This window comes from Varanus komodoensis, unplaced genomic scaffold (assembly GCF_004798865.1).
Source record: "Varanus komodoensis strain SLA01 unplaced genomic scaffold, ASM479886v1 scaffold11, whole genome shotgun sequence".
Taxonomy (NCBI): Eukaryota; Metazoa; Chordata; class Lepidosauria; order Squamata; family Varanidae; genus Varanus; species Varanus komodoensis.
In genome coordinates, this window is record NW_025335317.1 from 19,917,008 (window position 1) to 19,936,259 (window position 19,252).

Sequence of the window (19,252 nt, forward strand, 5' to 3'; positions counted from 1 at the left end):
TTCTTCAAGTGTTGCAAGAAGACTCCTGAGCCGGTAACTCAGGAACCCGTCTGCAAATTTTCAAAAGGAACTATGAAAAATCCCAATATCCATGTTCCTGTAATATCTTTAATAAAGATTAAAGTGCCAAGCAAGGCATCGACAAAATTGTGCAGACGTTCGAGACTGACAGATCTCTTCTTCAGGCAAGATGTTTTAAAAACGCACGCGAGAGGCGGCAGGGGGTGACTCGACGCTGAAGCCACCTTGCCTGCACATCTAGACTAGTTACTTACTTGTTTAAAGTGGGAGGAGGAGTCTGCTGGCCCTATGATGGCTATATGTTAAATTTACTGCCCTGATTGCTTTGGGTGAAAGAGGTGAATGTTGTAGACGCTGTTTTTGGGAAATATAAAATCTAGCTCTCCTGAGGAATGTTCTCCGTCATGGTCAGGGTACGTGAGGTTCCTCTTATGGGTGGATCAAAGAAAAATCTGGAAGTTTTTATATTTCCAAAGCATGAATGTTACATATGATCAGGTCTGATGACAATACAGATGTTTTCATGCTGCCTTTTTGGGACAACTGGGTGTGTCACAGGGCTCCTAGCAGTACCAGGCGGCAATATGCAGCAAGTCCATTTTTTAAAATTCTGCAGTGAGAAGAAAGAAAGAAAAATACCACAGAAGCATTCTGTTACTGAGGCAAGGGGACTGCACAATGAAAAACTTCTCTGGAAGGACCTGTTGTCTTCATGCAGTCCAATGTGGAACCTGTAGGGATCCCCAGTCTCAGCAATCATTGGGATATAATTCTTTCAGGCCGGTTGAAGGCTCTCTCTCTCCCCCCCCCCCCCCCCCCCCCCCCCCCCCCCTTTCTGGCACTCACAGGTCTTAAACAGCCTTAGGGAAAATGGGAAAGGGGCTTCCAACAGTTCTCCCAGGCTGTTAATATCCTTGCTTGCTGGGAAACCCTACAGAGCAGATTTTCAGGATGGTGCATGCTAGTGGACTTCAGCTGATTTAGTCCTGTATCTCTGCATCACCTTCAGCATTCATTTTAGCTGTCAAAATGAGGAAAAAAAAAACCTCCTATGCTGACCATGTTCAAGAAACAGGTAGATAATTTTTTAAAATGTACATTGGAAAACAATTTTAAATGTTTCGATATAAAGTTTATCCATATTCTAACTTTCACCCCAAAAGAGGCAGCAGTGGATACTACTAGAATACAATAGAGTAATGGATCAAACCTTATGTATAATCAATACATTTAAGTGTATACACTTAATGAGATTCTTTTTATTATTTAGACTTTTTTGTTTGATGGTATTCACAATACAAATAAATTGAAAAAGTCAAGACTTCATTTAAACGAACTTGTTTGGATGGGTGGGTTGTGATTTTTAAACAGAAAAATTATGGCTGATTTTTAGTGTTTTTTTCATCATCAATTTTTATCCAATGTGCTTACCTAGAGGAAGGGTTGTCAGTGAGTATTAAAGAATGATAACTTGCTAGTCCCTGGCTTTTATTGTGTTATTCTGCCCCCCATTTTTCCATATAAACTAATATGTATTTTCTTCTAGCTCAGCTATTTTCTCACTGGTTAGAGATGAATGTGCCTAATAAAACAAAAGCAGTTTTGTTAAAAGAAACTATAGACCTGGGCATGCATTCAAGTAATTTTGAGTTTTCCTCTCATATTTTATATCATCACTGGACAGAATCATCGCTGTATAATTCACTACTTGGGGGGACTTGACTTGTTCTCTTTGTGATACAAACTACGTTCTCAATTATAACCTTGCAGTTGACAGGACATGACAAAAGCTGTAGGAAAGCTTTGACTCTCAAGCACTGTTTCAAATACTAAATTATCATGGCTTGCTCTGAAGGTATGTGACAGAATAACCTTACTGAAGCTGATCAGCTCACCTGGACTCTGGACGTTGCCTGGATGGAAAACTCCTCAGAAACCTCTTGTGTGCTTTCTCCCTCTTGGGTCCTCTGGAAAAAGAATGGGGTTTTATATGAGTGTAATGCATTCTTAAGAACATGTAAGTATTGTAATATTTGGCTTTTTAGGATTTAATTTTTAGAGAAATCCTCTGAATCTGAAAAGGCAGCTTGTAGCTTTTCAGATATTTTGGCGTTGACTCTGTTGGCAAGCCTAATCTTCAGAATGGCTACAAGTCGCCCACCTCAGTTCTACATGAAGAGGATATCTGTAACAGAATTTGAATTCAAGGCATTCTGGTACAAATTTCATCACTTTACTAATAAATCTCCAGAAAATACTAGTCCACCAGTCCTTTGCCATATGTTAGTCACCTGCGGTACACAGAGCTTTCTTCCTTTCAAAGCAGTGTTTACAATCCTACACACATTTAATGGGAATGAGCTCCATCATACCCAAGTCTCCACACCAATCCTAAACTGAAGATCCACTGGCCACTGGGGGTTAGGATGGGGTGGGAATGCCCCTCTTGCCTGCAGGCCTCAGTTATAGCTGCTGGAAGCTAGCTCCACAGGTGTGGATTTACTGCCAGTGGTTGATGCTGAGACAAGGTAATCCTGGAAGGAAGAGGGCAGCTTTAGATCCTAAAATGAGGCGCCTCAGGCTGGGGATGCCATAACTAATCCCCCTTGCCCACCCATTGGTTTTACTGGAAGGGGAGAATCCAAAATATCTTTTCCAACATAAGGTGTTTTTTTCAGCATTTCCCCAGCTTTTCAGTCCTCTCTCCCTCTCTCCCTCCCTCCCTCTCTTTCTCTCACACCCCCCATCACTTTGGATTGCTTTTCTACTCCTTTCAACCAATGCCTTTTAATGGAACCAGATCCAAAACAGAAATATTAATGTTGAAACTTCTGCAGATGCTAAAGATGGAACAGAGGCTTAAATGGGTGTACCTCTAATAACAGACCGAACTTCTTATTTACCAAGGGACTCTTCTGCAACCCAGTGCCCTCCAGATGTTTTAAACTTTGAACTCCCAGCAGCACAACCTGCGTAGCCAGTGGTTAGGGAGCCTTGGAGCTGTAGTCCCGGACATGGGATACAAGTTTGGGGAAGGCAGTACCTGGGGGGTAATTTCCTGAATATCTGCAAACTTAAGGGGGAAGTGTTACAAAGAGGCCCATCAGTGATATCTTTCACCATGGAAATTAGTAAAATATGTGGACAAAACAGAAGGAAAATGTGAATATGAAAGAGGATTCTATTCATCTGTACTATGTGAAAGAGCAAAACAGACTGACAATTGTTTAAAAATGTTAATTTTGCTTTGAATGCTTGGTATATATTTAATAACTGCAGCTAAAATTAACATCCCAAGGCAACAGAATATATAGAGTAATTTGTAAGTAAAGAAATTAGTTAATAGGCTTATTGAAATCAATAACTTGATTTCTGTTATCTGCTCTGAACATGATTGTCTGCATACAACCTACTGTCTCTCCAAAAGAAAACAGCAATTAAGCACAATTTTGTCAGTTATGACAACTAGTAATAAAATTATGTTAATATTTGACTAAAATAGATTATTGTATATTTAAAGTAATTAAGGCCTAGAAGGAAAGTTAATTTATGTTTAATTGAATGAAGGAAATCTAACATGTAAGATTGATTAGGAGCAGTGGTTAAAACAAGCTTAAATTCTTAAAAACATTATTTCCCCCATGTTTCCTTCCCTCCCTCTGTGTATTGACCTAATGTATCATTTTTATAATGAGTACAGAAAAACAATTTCTGAATAGCATGTACATGATCATACTGTTAGTTGCCTGGCAGTTAATTATTTACTCCATACCCCTGAGTAAGTATTAGCTACTTATTAACTTGGTTTTAAGGACTGCAGGTGTGCTGCTGTGCTGGCTGATCGAAAGGTTGCCGGTTTGAATCTGCACAACGGGGTGAGTTCCCGTTGCTCCATCCCTGATCCCGCCAACCTTGCTGTTCGAAAGCATGCAAATGCAAGTAGATAGAAAGGTACCACTTCCGTGGGCAGGTAACAGCGTTCCGTGCAGACATAACGTCAAGGGGAAACCTTTACCTTTAACTTGGTTTTGTTTTGAATTAAAACCTAATTGTCATGGTCAAATGAGTCTGTTAAGAATTTTGTCAAATATTTGAAGGGATCTTTGCCTGTGGTGAAAAGATCAAGAAGTGAAGTACATGTCAGAAAAGGATTAGGAAATTCCACCAAATAGTTTGTTCGGCGGCTTCTCTGATCACTGGCATGCTGTCATCCTTGAATTTGCTAGAATCCAGCAGATGGTGTGTAATTGTTTCCAGATCTGTTTACGTCAGACCTCTGAGTTGCTCATAGTCTTGTGCCCAAACTGACTATAGTCTATGTAAAACAAATATTTTTTAAAATGGTGGCATGATTGGCCCAAATTTTCTGCATTTTTAAAAAAATCAGAATTCTTTAACTCATATACGTTATTTAAATATCTGGGAACTTGCTTTGCACAATCTGTTTCTAACAAGAAAAGAACCAAAGAGATATGATAAGGTGGAAATCTTTTTTCATTCACTCCTTACTGACTTCTGAAATTCACTTGGCATGACTTTGCAACCATCAAAGCTCACAGAATTTCTTTTGGATTTTTAATGTTTGTTTAATATTATATTCTGAGTGTTGGATTCTGAAAGCTGAATTATTCCCCCATCTTACTTCCCATGCTTGGGTAGCATAAAAGAAGATGAACAGCCTGGCTTCTCCCCTACTTTTACATTGAGCTCAGACAAATAATCCTTTCCAATGATCCTTGATGGATGCAAAGTTGAACATGCAAATGGTGTATTTACTGGAGACCTTTCAAGTAAGCCCTATATTCTGTCAGTGTTTATTTTTGCCAAGGGCAGCCCCCGTTTTCTGCTGCTTCTCCCTGCTTCTGTGGGTGCCAAATGCAATTCGTGTACATGCACATGCAGTAGGAGTTGCCAGCACCATTCTCCAAGTTTCAGGCTCCATCGCCATTTTTGTTTGTATTAAATTACATCCCTGGGAATGGGGTAGACAACATATTGATGTGCCTGCCAATGCATGTGCATAGGAGCAGAGGCATCGGTAGATCACGGTATTCCCATCTCACAGATCTTGGTTTATTTGAACTTCTCTTTGCTCTTTACCCTCCATTGGACAACGGAACTGCAAGCCTCCAAGGGAAGGGGCTGCAGCTCAATGGAAGAAGCCATGCTTTGTATGCAGCAGGACCCAAGTTCCATCCCTGGCATCTCCAGGTAGGGCTCGAAAGCTCCGACCTGAAACTGCGGAGAGCCTCTACCAGTCAGTGGCAGCAATATAGGGCTAGAGGGACAAAGGCTATAACGCAAGATGAAGTAGCTCTCCAGAACATGTCAGAGTTGCAACCTGTATATGGCAAGTGTCACAAGATTACAGTAGAAATGAAACATCTTGTTCGACTTTCTTTAAAGTTTGAAGATGGAAACCATTATGGTCACTGTACTAAAAACCAAACTCCGTGGAATGCTACACCGAAGGTGCAGAATCGAAACCGCAGACCAATCAGGCCTGCTGGAGATCCCAATCCAGATAAATGGGTTATCTTTGTAAAGCATGGGATAAAAGGAATTATCTTGGCTGTAACAAGCAGTTGTGTATAAAAGTTGGAATGTATGGAATACAGTTTCCTTTTGGTTTTTTATACCAATTATTTCACTGACCTGCTCCCATTGCTTTTACAAAAACACCCCAACTCTTAAAACATACACAAAACTCAACCAGGTATGTGGTTGCACTAATTGACCTTTAGGCCTGTCTTTGCTTCTTGAACCTGCAACTGAGGAAAGCAATTCAAAGGTGTTCTCTTCTAGTACAAAGTAACTTTAATGGACTCTCCTAGTACAAAGTAACTCAAATTACTCAACATCAGGATTATATCTGTGAGCTGGGAAATGACACACAAGGGGAAAAGAGAAAGAATAAAAGCTTCCAATACCTCATGGTTCTTTTCTTCACATGATGCAAGATGCCCAAGCATTGCATGAGCCAGTTTGATTACTAGAAATCGTAAATACCCCATTAGTTTTCCAAGACCTTTGTACAAGCACTGTGTGGGAGAAGCCTTGCCGTGTGCTGGTGGGAGAACTGTTCAATTCGTAAACTGCCCGGTTGCTTCAGGAGGATCTCACCTGAATGAGCCTGGTGTGTGTTTTGGTCCGTCCAGTGCTTTGGGGGCTTTGTTCATTAGTTAATTTCCCTCTGTTGAAAGGTCACCCATTTGCCATGCTGAGTCAACTGCTCTGATGGGCCAAAAGTAACAATGCATCTTTATTCTGGGGCTATAATCAGAGAGAGCTGGCAAAGCTCAGAACCTATTAAGATGAATTAAACAGAGGCCAAATGGCAAAAGAAAACAGGAGGGTGCAAGGGCTTTGTGTCCTAGAGATTAATTAGACCCCCCCCCCCCCCAGTCTAATGCAGTGAGGAAATGGCTTGGAGTTTTGCCACTCTGGTTCATGGCACGAAGTTTATAATCCCCCAGAGTCACAAGGGAAGTTGATTCAGGGGAGAGAACTATGCCCTCCATTGCTGTATGCACAGTAAGTTTTCCCAGCATACAACTGGTTCGCAGTATGGCATGCAGCAAGCCAAAGAAGGAAGCCAGCTCCGTCAGCAGCGGATCTTGAAAATAGTTTTGAAATAATGTTTCCCAGTCCTGTTTTTCTACAGACGATGGGGTTGGATCCAGAGTTAGTTGTGTGCCATCTGCTAGCAAAAGGATGCTTCCCCGTGGCAGCCCCTCTGGCCTCCTGGAAAAGCCACACAGAGGGTTGTGGGACCCTGGTGTGAGCTGGATTATGGGGAGCGGCAAAAATCTGGGGAAAGCACTTTCTCTCCTTGAGTAAAGAAAGCCCTTCCGTTTGTGAAGAAAGAACCTGGATCTCGCCCAGTGCTTGTGCTTTCACACGCAGCTGCCATATTATATTTTCTATATAGCAAGATATACCACTATTATTAAAGATACTCATACATAGACTTCGACAAAGGCAGCCCAAATATCTCTATATTTGCCCATTTGTAGATTATGCCTAAAAAAGAGAGAGGTACATAGTATCTATGTTTAATATATATAACAAATTTACTTAAATCTTGTATGGGAAAATGGTAATATTCATTTTATTATCTCCCCTTTTTATCTGTATTTTGGCTTGATTTTGAATTACAGCTGTGTCAAAAATACACAGGTGTCATGTAAACATCTGCTTTCCCATGTGGCAAGACATTGCTGCAGAACAGGGCGGGCTTGTTAACTTCAGGATGGGTACAACCCTTACAACATGCAACAGGAGCAGGGAGAAGGTCTGAGTGAGGAGACGGGGGTAAGTACTTTGTTGGTGGGACTCTCTCATCCATTGCAGCTTTTATATTGAGCTCTACATGAACTATCCATGACTGGAAGCCCATTATTGGGATGGAGTTCCTATACCGCAGGAGGTTCCATGGATCGATCCTATAATGTCTGAAAGAGAGCTTGCAATGAATGGGGAGCCCCATGGAATAGGAGCCACCAGCCTCCCCTGGGCCGGAGCGCAGGACTCTGGTACAGAATCTCAGTCTTGTGCCCAGTGGGTCATGGCTTTCACCAAGTAATTCTTGAACTTGTCACATTGTAGTGACTCACAGGACTGTTTCCGAAACTTATTTTCTCTCAGTGCGATTCTAAACACAGGCCGTCCTAAAATATGCACTTTGCAAGCATCGTAGTATGGTTTCTGGGCTGACAACAGCCTCAGCAAATTCAGAGCAGTGTGAAAGTCAAGGGGTGATTGTACTTTGGTCCAAACAAAAGTCCAGGAATGTGTAGATCAAGTCGGTTTGATGGATTGGAGGTCAAAGCAAATCCTCCAACATTCCTGTAGAAAATCTTTCAAGGGATAGCAATGCCTGGGATCCCCTCCTAGAGTAAGAACCTGCGGGGCAGCGGGGAGAGAGACTTTACAGTAGTTTATAATATTATGCATGGTGCAGAAAAATACATCAAGTAATTAATACCAGATTTAGTACATGCCAGAGAAAACACATCTTAACATAAGGTAATCAGTTTGGATGGTCACAAAATGAGGCAAAGTCTGTTAGGGTCTGTCTGTTCACTACTGCATTTGTATGCCACCTTTTTTTCCTCTGCCAGGAACCCACACAGATTCACATGGTCCTCCTCGATTTCATCCTCACAGCAACCTTGAGAGGTCAAGCTGAGTATCTGTGGCTGGCCCAAAATTACATGGTAAGCTCCAGGACCAGGTGGAGACAGGAACCACCACCTCCTGGGTCCTGAGCCAGCACTGTAACCACTGCACCGTAATAATGGCTTAAATTGAAGCCATTAATTTCAAAGATTTTAAAGAGCATTAACCAAATTCATGAAGGATATACCTGTTGTGAGCTCAGTGGAACTCCCAGTCTGAGAGACAATATGCCTCTGAAGACCAGCTGCAGGGAGCAGCAACAGTGAGAGGCTTATTGTCCTCATGCCCAGCTTGTGGGCTACTTGGAAGTATCATTCAGCTTGCTGCCCACCATGGAGTTTAACAACTGATTGATGAGCAAACTAAACAAATTAGGCACAAAGTATTCTTCTTATCTAACCTTAACATAGGGACTGCAGGTGGCACAGTGGTTTAAACCGTTGTGCTGATGGGCTGGTTGATTGAAAGGTCGCCGGTTCGAATCTGCACAAAAGGGTGAGTTCCCGTTGCTCTGTCCCAGCTCCTGCCAGCCTTGCAGTTCGAAAGCATGCGAATGCAAGTAGATAAAAAGGTACCAATTCGGTGGGCAGGTAACAGTATTCTGTGCACTTTGGTGTTTAGTCATGCCGGCCACATGACCACGGAGACTGTCTGCGGACAAATGCTGGCTCCCTCGGCTAGGAAACAGGGATGAGCACCACCCCCTAGAGTCAGGCATGACTGGACGGAACGTCAAGGGGAAACCTTTACCTTTAACCTTAACATGTTGGAATTTGTGAAGGAGACACTACTGCTTGGTGCCTGAGAGATGAAAAGACACACTTGTCAAATTGTTGGTGGTATGGCTGCACAGCTTGAGACTGCTCGAGCTGAACACAACCCTTTATACCACAGCCTGGCAGGTGTTTGATGCTCTTAGCCATGCGTGTTCAGGATGCACATCTCTAGGTGGGTCTGTTTCTAGGTCTGAGGAATTAGGAGGAAGTCCTTCGGAAAGACAAGGTCTGCTGGTGGCTACAGAAACCTCTGTCCGCTGCAGCCCTGGCCGTATTCCTGCCAGATGACCAGCTGCTGGGGCCTGGCATCTGATTCAAATAACAGGAGTACGTTTAGTACTTTGCTACTGGTTCTGTGGGTAGGAGAACAAAGTTGAGATCAGAGGTTTTTCAGAGGTTTCATTGAAAAAGCAAATAAAAGGCAAATTACAGGTAAGTTACAGAGAACTGTCCCAAATAGGAGAGTAAGAAACAGAAGCAGCAGTGAGTTAAAGATACTGCTTGGACTGAGAGGGAGAGAGAGAGAATGCAGCATGCAAAAATGAGGAAGGGGTGAAAGCTGGCAAAGCTGACAAGAGAGATAATATACTTATCCTCCTTTAAGTCTGCTGAGAAGTACATCAGAAGCAGAGTGAAAGGGATTAGGAATGTCACTGGCAAGGTAACTCCAAAAAGGCAAGGAAAATAGACACTTCCAGGCTGCAGCAGAGTTTTAGCTGGGCCAGATGCTGGAATGCTGAGCACAGAGACAGACACCCAAAGTGGCAATTCCAAGAGTTAGTCACCCCTTCAGAGGACATGTGGAAGGCAGGGACAGGTCTCTCCCCAGCACTGCTATCTTGTCAGCTCCACTGCTGAACCTTCACACCTTGGACATAAAGTCTGAACCTGTGTGTGTTCCTCTGACTGTTCATAGACTGTTCCACATGCTCAGAAAGCCTGTACAACTGGGACTCTGGCTCCTGATTCTGAGCAGAGCAAGCTGCCCCAGCTGGTCTAGGGCCTCAGGATACAAGCAGCGAAGCTCCCAGGGTGCGAATGACCAGGGAAAGCAAAGAGGAGTTTGGTGGTGAAGTTCAGTGGGGGACATCCTCCTTTTCTCTTTTTTCTTTCCCCTAACATTTTCCTCCTCCTTTTCTTTCTGTCCCCTTAGTTCCCCAACCCAAAACTGTTTTCCTCCTTGCAAAACACTGACATGGGATTGTGTTGCTAAGCTTTAGTGAAGACAGGAGAAAGCACCCGTTGTCACACCAGCTCGCCAAGACAGAATCACAAAGGTTGCACCGACAATGGACCAAGAAGTCTCCACAGTGAAGATGACCTACAAAAAGTGTGCAGTGTTTGTTTTCTTACCTGATGGCAACAGGCCTATATGTACAACAAGAGCAAGCTAGTAGCCCTGTTAGAAGAAAAGGTGAGAGCACTGGAGCAGTGAGTGTCCATCCTCAAGGCGGAAGATGGACAATGAAGAAAGAAGATGAAGAATTTTTAGACAGAGCGGTGCAGCTGCAACAGCGAAGTGTAGTCCAGAAGCAAGAAGTGTGTCAACAAGCTGAGGCAGAAGAAGAGAACCCCGAGGGAAGGGGAAATGAGGAAGCTCCCTAGAAGAGGGTGACTGTTGCAGAAGAACTAAAGACACTCTCCACCCGTGGAAGCAGTGGAACTATGGAACCAGTTTAAGTTTCTTGAGGAAGAAGCGAGTGAGAAACCGGCCATGAAAGAACTACATGACACAACGAGCACCTCTGGAAAAGAAAAAAGAAAAAGAAAAGGTCAATTGAAGTAAAGAAAAAGATAACAAAGTTTGCAGCAACAAAAGGGGAAGAGTGATGGCTGTGGGAGATTCCCTGAGGCGCAAGATAGAAAAATACGTATATCACGATGACCCAGAGAATCACCAAGTGTGCTGTCTCCCTGGAGCCAAGATTAAAGATACACGTAACCAATGAGTCCACACATCTGATTCAACCCACTGACAAATGCCCCTTCCTTCTCATCCACATGGGAACTAATGACGCTGCCAGGAGAAGCTTTGACAAAATAACATCAAACTTCAAAGCTCTAGTGGGGGAAACCAAACCACTGATGCCCAGATAGTCTTCTCCCCAGTCCTACCAGTTCGTAGAAGGGGAACCGACAGGGAAAGAAAAATCCTTCAAAGGAATGACTGGCTGCGGCATACCCAAGCTTTTCATTGCTCGGAGCCCTTGGGGTTAGAACATGCTTTTCCCCATGTCACTAGAGGGGCATGCAGGCACATCATCTTCTGAGCCACTAGACCATGTCAGCTGTAGGCAACTACAGTCAAGATGGAGATCCTAAGACAGAATGGAAATGTGGAGATAAACTGAAGGCAGGCTAGTAATGATGCCATGCATCATTACTTATTATTGACAGGGAGCAAAACCCCGTTTAGTGAGCTCCTGGTGGGCCTCCGTCTAAAGCTGGGGGACTCACTCCGGTTCAGTGGGTTGCAAATTGTGTGTAGACCAGCTCAGACAGCAAATTTCAATACCATGGTTTTGATAGGGTAACAGAAAAGGAGGAGAAAAATGCTCTTCTACTGGAACAATCCATTTTCTGGGCTGAGCTAGCAGCACCAGGATGGAGGGCATCTTTTCCATCAGGCTGATAAAGGAGGAAACTTAGAATTAGAGCAGCCAAGCAGAAACATTAGCAGATAAACTTATAGCTAGTTCAGGCCATTTCCGAGAATAAAGTGAAGGGAGAGCAGGTTGTTAATGCTGCTGTGACCATTGGCAATAGTTTTTTTTAGCGCTCCAATAGTTCCAGAAAGTTTATCACTTGTAATTAGGAAGTAATCAGCAGTCCCACCACCTTTGGCAGTATGGACTTTGCCCTTGATTGCTGATTACTAAAGGCTTCTGACGAGACAGATGACTCTTGACACAGGAGCGCCAAACTGGAGTCGTGTGAGTGGGCTCTCCTTCAAAACTGTCAAGGGGCCGGAAGTAGCATGTCATTTGTGGGAAGTGCCAAGGGCAGCATATTCTAGGTGCCAGTTGGAATCATATATCTCTTACTGACCTTCTCTCAGTGATCTTGTTTCCCAGTGTATTGACTGACCATTTTAAAGCATTTTCAATTGAATTTGTTATTATTATTATTTTTAAAAGGAGACATTTTGTTTTCTGCTTTGAAGGTTTGCACAGTGGGCATCTTATATTCCAAATGTTTAAATTTGGAATATAAAAGTATGCTTTGAGATATCATTTTAGAGATAACGTTGTTTATAACTGATGCAATAAATTAAACATCAACACAAGAGGAAAAGTGAAAATTAAATAAACATTCAACATCATAAAGGCAGAAATTATTAATACTAATACTAATAATTGTAACAGAGGAGAAGGAGATGGACAACTTCCAAATATGCGAAGTTCTTCATCTGCATTCCAAATCTCACCTGGAAAAGATAAGCTTCACATATGGCTGTTCCCTATCTGATGTAGGAACCCTTTCACACAGTCTTTAAGGGAGGATAAAACATGGGGAGAGACAGAAACCCCTGTTGCCTATACAACAGTGAAAGTGAAACTGATTTGCTGTAGGCTCAGATGCTGATAAAAGGAAATACTTCCTCCGTTAAGGCTCTGCAGACTATGGAATTTTCTGCCACAAGCTGTTGTGCTAACTGCTGGCCAGAGGTTAAACCTCTCACTGAGACCTGGGTGCATCTATTTACAGATGCAAATAAAAGTTAAGGAGGTGGGGTAGATCCCTCTCCCATGTCATGATTCCAACTAAAATCCTCACTAAAATCCACTGCTATTTTCTTTGGGCAAGGGTTCAAGGCCTGATCTCCCAGCACTTACCCACCCTGCTCTCTTCACCACATTTGTGGGTAGAGAAAAGCATCCATGTAGCTCAAAGGGGTACATTTAGTAACTTGTGGTTTAGCCCTTATTTAGGCTTTCAAAACATGAGGCAAATTCATGGAGGGACCTATCTAAAATGAGTGTCTTCCATTAAAAATAAATCTTGGATAGAATATCAGACTTGTTTCACCCAACATTCTCCTAAATGCCACTATTGTTTGCAAGGAACGGCTACTTTAGTGTTTTCCATGGTGACCGAAAGAATAATTCCTTGTAGAATTCCCTGCTGGATCATCTCTGCTAACAAACAGGAGAGAGAGCAGGAATTAATACAGTGACAGAATGCTGGTAAGGTAAGGCAATTTCACACTCTAATAAGATAAGTTTCTAAAGTTACCTTATAATAACTATTGTTTTCAATGGCTTTCTTAGGAGGAAATAAGACGTCGCTCACACAGTGGATCTGTGTTAATGACTGAATTACAGAATGCTTGGTAGTGTGTGGTAAAAAGACGAGGAGGAGGAGGAAGGGGGAGAACAATAAAGGAAAAGCCGATTTCATGCACATTACCTTTTCCTAGAAGAAGTATGCTTTGCGTCAGGGGCAATGCTGAAAAAGAAGTCTTATCCTTAGCCTGCATCCCTGACATGAAAGACAATACAAAGGAAAAAAGTGAGAAGGAACAATCCATATGATCCACCTCCCATAAAATCCAAGCAAATTTTTCATTCTAATTTCATACGTTTTAATCTTCTGCGGGCAGAAGGAGTAGGAATAAGCCCTACATAGAGGAACTGCCAGCTGTCCTCTAAGGGAGATTCACATCACTTGCCATGCTGCAAATAAGCTGTACAGTGGGGGCTGTTCAGGGATTAACCCATGATGTGCCTTACAGAAGATCAGGCTCACTGTGGGTTGTTCTCCCACTGTTCCTTGCCCTGGTCCTCCAGAGTCCTGCACTTCAGGCCCTGTCCTGCCATCCTCTCTCTGCTCCATTTGTAAGCCCCTTTCATTCACATTCTTTTTCCCCCTAGAGTCCCATGCCACTGTCAGTGATGGCCACTCCAGCAATGCCCAAGCAGGGCTTTTGAAGGACCATCTTTTAAAAAAGGGTGACACAAATATGTACAGTTTTATTCATTTTTCCCCGCAGCGCTTTGCAGGTACTCACCTACACCTGTCTGAAATGTGGAGCCTTATCTGGCCAACATCCTAAGGCTGCATATAGGTTGCTTTATGCCTACTTGACAGCTGTCAATTGGCAAAATTTCAACTGAAAAGTATAATATTGAAGGGATTTTCTCCTCTGAAATGGGTTATGAGTACATCTTCCCATTTGTGTATGATCCTCGAGTTTTTCGTAGTATTGTCCTGACTTTTCTCAGCCCCCTCCACTCCATCAAGCTTCTTGTTACATCCCCCACTTATGACAGCTGTCAAAAAAGGTGTTCTTTTCTTTCAAACTTTGAGCATCTTTTCAGATGGGGAAATGTATGGCCATGAAATGTGTATGTTTACATTTTGGCAACTGTCAAAAGAAACAGCTGGTTAAAACTGTGGGACGTAGACCGCCACTTTCTGAAGTACCTAGAGGCTGGCAGGTGGGTGGAAATGTGGAAGAAACTGAGAGCAGTCAGAGAAGTATTGCCATACTAGAGGATCACATGCAAGGATGCTTAACACCCACATACAGGGAAGAAAACACTTCACCACTTTGCTTTCCATTGATAGCTCACCGATCTACAACTGTCAAGTGTGCACAAAGTGAGCTCTAGGCACATACCTGTTTGGGACTGGAAGATAAAATGATGAACAAAATTGCACACATTTGTGCCCCCTAAGGAGGCAGTGATAGTCACTCCAAAGTGTTGCTTTGGCATTGGTGGAGCAGGTATTACTGGCACTAGAATGGGCAAGAGCAAAAGCGAGTTTTGCCCACTCTTATTGAGTAGCTCACTCCAGAAAGCCATGCTGGGATTGATCTCCTAGGTTCAGGTGACACACCAACCTATCATGGATTCAACAGTTCTAAAACAAGCCATGGGTCGTCAGGATGGCTTGCTCCTGAAAAACAAACAATCCTGCAGGAAGTGGTCAGGGCTAGTTAGCCAGGATGGGTTGCCATGTTGTACATACCCAATTCAAGATACACAGTCTTCCCACTCTAACAATCCCATCTATTTTATTTTTAAAAAATAGGGGAAAACTTTCTTTATGTTCACATTTGAAAGGCTTCTATTTTGTAATTGGATGTATAAGAGAAGCATTTTTCCAGTACTAACTTTGCCATTACTTATCGGAGAGAAATCTATTGGCAGCTTAAATTAAACTATCACATTAAATCTGTATTCAGACTGAGAATTTGCAGATAACTCAAACAGCAGGGCACTGAATTGTCTCTTTTGCATTACTGTGAAACCATCCAGGCATCTTCAGATAGATGTCTTCTTTGTCTACATAACTATTGACCATATATAAGAAGGAGTCATTGAGGTGCTACAGCTCAGCAGAGTGTTAAACAGCTTCTCCAGTTCATTGCTGAAGGCACGGGGAAAGCTACACCCATCTGCTTGAAGGATGTGGGGTTGGCTGAGCTACATATTCAGAGCTATCAGCTCTGAATGTTCAGAATGCGGGAAGCAGAAACTGAGACTCAAGATCATTGCAGAAAGATAAAAATGCATTTATTTTGTTATATACCTTCCTTTATCTCTCAGAAAACGTTTGTATTTTTGGCTTTTCAGTGCTGCAAAGGGAAATAAACCATGAGTTATACTGTGTTCCTTGAGGGGAAATAAATAATGAATCGTACTGTACAGGAGATTCTGTACCTACAAGGCAGTAAAGCCACGCTAGATATTTTTACGTAGCACAAATAACATGCAGAGATCGCCTACATGTTGCAGGGCTTCAAGGCGTCTTTCCTGGAGATTGGGCACTGGGTGTAAGAAAACTCTTCTGCTATGGCCTGGGCTGAACTTGCATTTGCTCTTTGCTATCCTTGCTTCTCCCATTTCCCTGTTCTCCTCAGGCGATAAAGAGCCTGCAGTGTCTGTGTGGAACCGGAGGAGGATCAGGTTGGCAGGGGACCCTCTGAACAATTTGTGGTGCGCTGGCTGTTTTGGCCTACAATCCTCCTAAGCTCTAGGCAGCACAGCTGGTGGGGAAAGATCAGGCTTTGGTCCACCTCTGAACGGGCACAATGCAGCCACCCTGAAAATGCCGGTCAGATGGAATGGGATGGAATATAACATACCACGGTTGCCTGAAGCTAACAGGGAGACAGAGGTGTCAGTGCACTGGAGAAGGGAAGATGAAATCTTTTCTCCTGTTGCAGTGCTCTTAGCTGAAGCATCCAGGGATGGCCTCTGGCTTTGAGTCTGAGCCCATGTTTTACATGCAGAAGTATTAATTATATATTTAAAGCATTGATGCACCTTTCGAAGCGTGTAAGAATGAGTTGTAAGTTTCTGGCACCTTCAGCCTGAAAGATTAAGGTTGCAGGCATTGTGACTTGGTGCTATGGGTGGTGTAAAACTGTGGCAGCCACACAAACAAACACCTCTCCCGGAGATCCTGGAGTGGCCCTGACAGACAACGAACAGTACACAGCGGTGGACTTGATGGACAATAATCCCAACCAATGGACCTGGTGAGCATCAGCGCCTTGTGAACAGTTTTCCAGACAGTGAAGCCCTGGCTCCATATGCTTGGAAAGCAGCCCAGTAAACCGAGCTCCCACATTTAGAGAACAATGCTGCTGAAGACGTTATCTAGAGCTGACGCAGGTTTAATTGCAGCTTGGCTACAGACGCAGGAGGGGTTCCAATGTTTTCATGGCATTTAGCAGGGTAAAGGGCTGAGGCTTCTTCATTATCAGTATATAAAGGTTATCCAAATCCAAAAGAGAAGAGCAATTTTGCCTCTATAATACCTGTGCCTCTACTAACTCACTATAATGGGCAGTATACAGATAAAGCTTGATGACAGGCAATATATGGCCATCCATCTTTCCCCCGAAAGGACTTATTTCCTCTGAGAGGGAAGCTCTTGACAGGCAGGGTGATGCATGGGAGTGCGCAGAGGTGATATAGGTTTAGTCGTAAACAAAAGGTGACGGGGTGGTAGAATCGCCCAATCCAGTTCTGCAGGGTGTCAGCATTGCATACAGATTGCTTTTCCTGGGGCGGCAGGCAGCTTAATCCAGCTGTGATGGCTGCAGTCCCTTCCCACTCCTAAAACACCAGTGTGGACAAGTTCACGAGACGTGATGAGACCTGTTCATTGGGCACCTCACAGACCGATAAAATGCATCTAAGGGGGCTGCCGTTGGGTGGTGGCATAAACCAGACTTCCCTGAACTGGCATCCTCCTGACATGTTGGACAAGCATTCCCGTAATTCCCAGCCAGCAAAGCCATTACGGGAGTTGTCCAACACCCTGGGAGGGCAGCAAGGTGGAGGAGGCTGGGGCCAGAGAACAGGTAACAGCAGGTGTACTCCTGGTGCCGTGTTCTCCACAATGTTGAAGACTGTCAATCACACGGTGGTGCATCTTGCCACCAAGAGTGAACAGCACAGGTGAGTTAGAGAAAACTCAGAGCCGAGATGAAGCAAGGGACCCTTTGACTTTATCTGTTTATTTATATCCAAGCCTCCTTCCATCATTGGGCTCCAGGCAATGACAGGGTTCCCTGACCTGTCTTGCTCCAACAGGTGTGCTTTTTCTTGATATTGCTACAGTATAAATTATGCCTGGGCTGTAACCTGGCTAAATACCCCTTTCAGCTGCTTTTATTTCCATTATACTGCCTTTGGCAAGGGGGTGTGTTAGCTCAAACAAGCAGAGCAAGACCCCCATTGCTTGTGAGGTGGGGGAAGAAGGAAGAGGCAGCACCAGACCGAGACGTTTTGCTGGCTGAGGTGGAGTCGTAAATGGTGATTCCCATCTGGGTACGCACTGTACATGCACACACACACACACACACAATCTGCGTTAAGATGCATCATGCTCAAAGCTGGTCAAATCATTTCTGAGCATGAGCTAGAAAAGCCCTCAAATGCCTCTCCCTCCACCTCTCCTTGGCAGTGAAAATGTAAGAAAAATAAATAAGTCACGATCTGTCCTCCTTTCGTGACACCCAAGAGCAGGTGCCCTGGGAGGAGACGATGCAAACAGCCAGCACGCAGCAGTTCACACGAAGGACGGGGAACACCTGGCCCTCCAGATATTCTGGGCTGCAGTGGCCACTTACGCACTAACAGAAGACTGGGGCCGGGAGGACATGCACTTATGCATAATCTGCATGTGCAAATGGACTTACTTAGATGCAACTTGAGAAATAATTAGCACAAGGTGGAAATGCAGCTCATCCCCCTGTTGGGAAAGGCTGGCCATCTGCTGGGTGGGCCATCTCAAGACCCAGCGCTCCCTGCTACCAGCTCTTTATCGCTGAACTGGACCCGGACTGGGCAGCACTCCAGACAGAGGATGGCTTTAAGGCTGAACTCCGCCGCACGGCATATGGCCACATTATGTTCGGGCTGCAGCTCCTATCATCTCGCACCATTGACTATGCTGGCTAGGGCTGATGGGAGTTGTAGTCCAACAACAGCCAGAAAGAGAAACACAGAAACAGAGAAACAGAGCGAGTCAGAAGGGGCCTCCTGGGCCATCTAGTCTGACCTCTGGCCCCAGCCGGCTCCACTCACGACATGCCCACCACGTCAGGGAGAGAAAGAGTGTGGTGGAGGGTATGAGGTATGGGGTGGAGGAGAGAAATAGTAAGGCCAGAGGCTGGGAATGGCGAGAAACAGCAAGATGAAGGAGTGGGAAGGAAAGAGTCAGGCTTGGGACTAGGAAGGGAGGAAAGGCAGCAGCTAGGGATGGGGAAGGGGGAAATAGCAAGGAAAGGGCTTGCGGGAGAGAAGGGGAGAACAAAGAGGAAAAGTCAATGTGAATGGAAGAAGATGGGCCAGGCCAGGACACGGCTCTTTCCATTTCCCACTCCCTTCAGCCACCAGCCCCTCTATTTCCCCCACTCCACTCATAGCCTCCGCTCATCAACCGCTCCTCCATGGCAGGCACCCTGTGCATAGCCACATGGGAGTTTCTTGAATTCCCGGATATGGTTTAGGGCCAAAAGGGTTGAGAACCTTGTCTTGCACCCCACCGTTTAACATTTCTGCCAACAACTTCTGGGTTACATGGCTGCAACACTTCCCTAGATTTGTGGATTCACAGAATCATAGAAGAGTTGAAAGGGGCCATGAAGGCCAATGAGTCCAACCACCTGCTGTTGCGGGACACCAAGTCACGCCATCCCACTTAGATGGCTGCCCAGTTTCACCTTGAATGTCTCTAGTGGGAGAGAGCCCACCACCTCTCTAGGCAGCCGGTTCCACTGTGGTATTGCTCTGACAAAGATTCTCCTA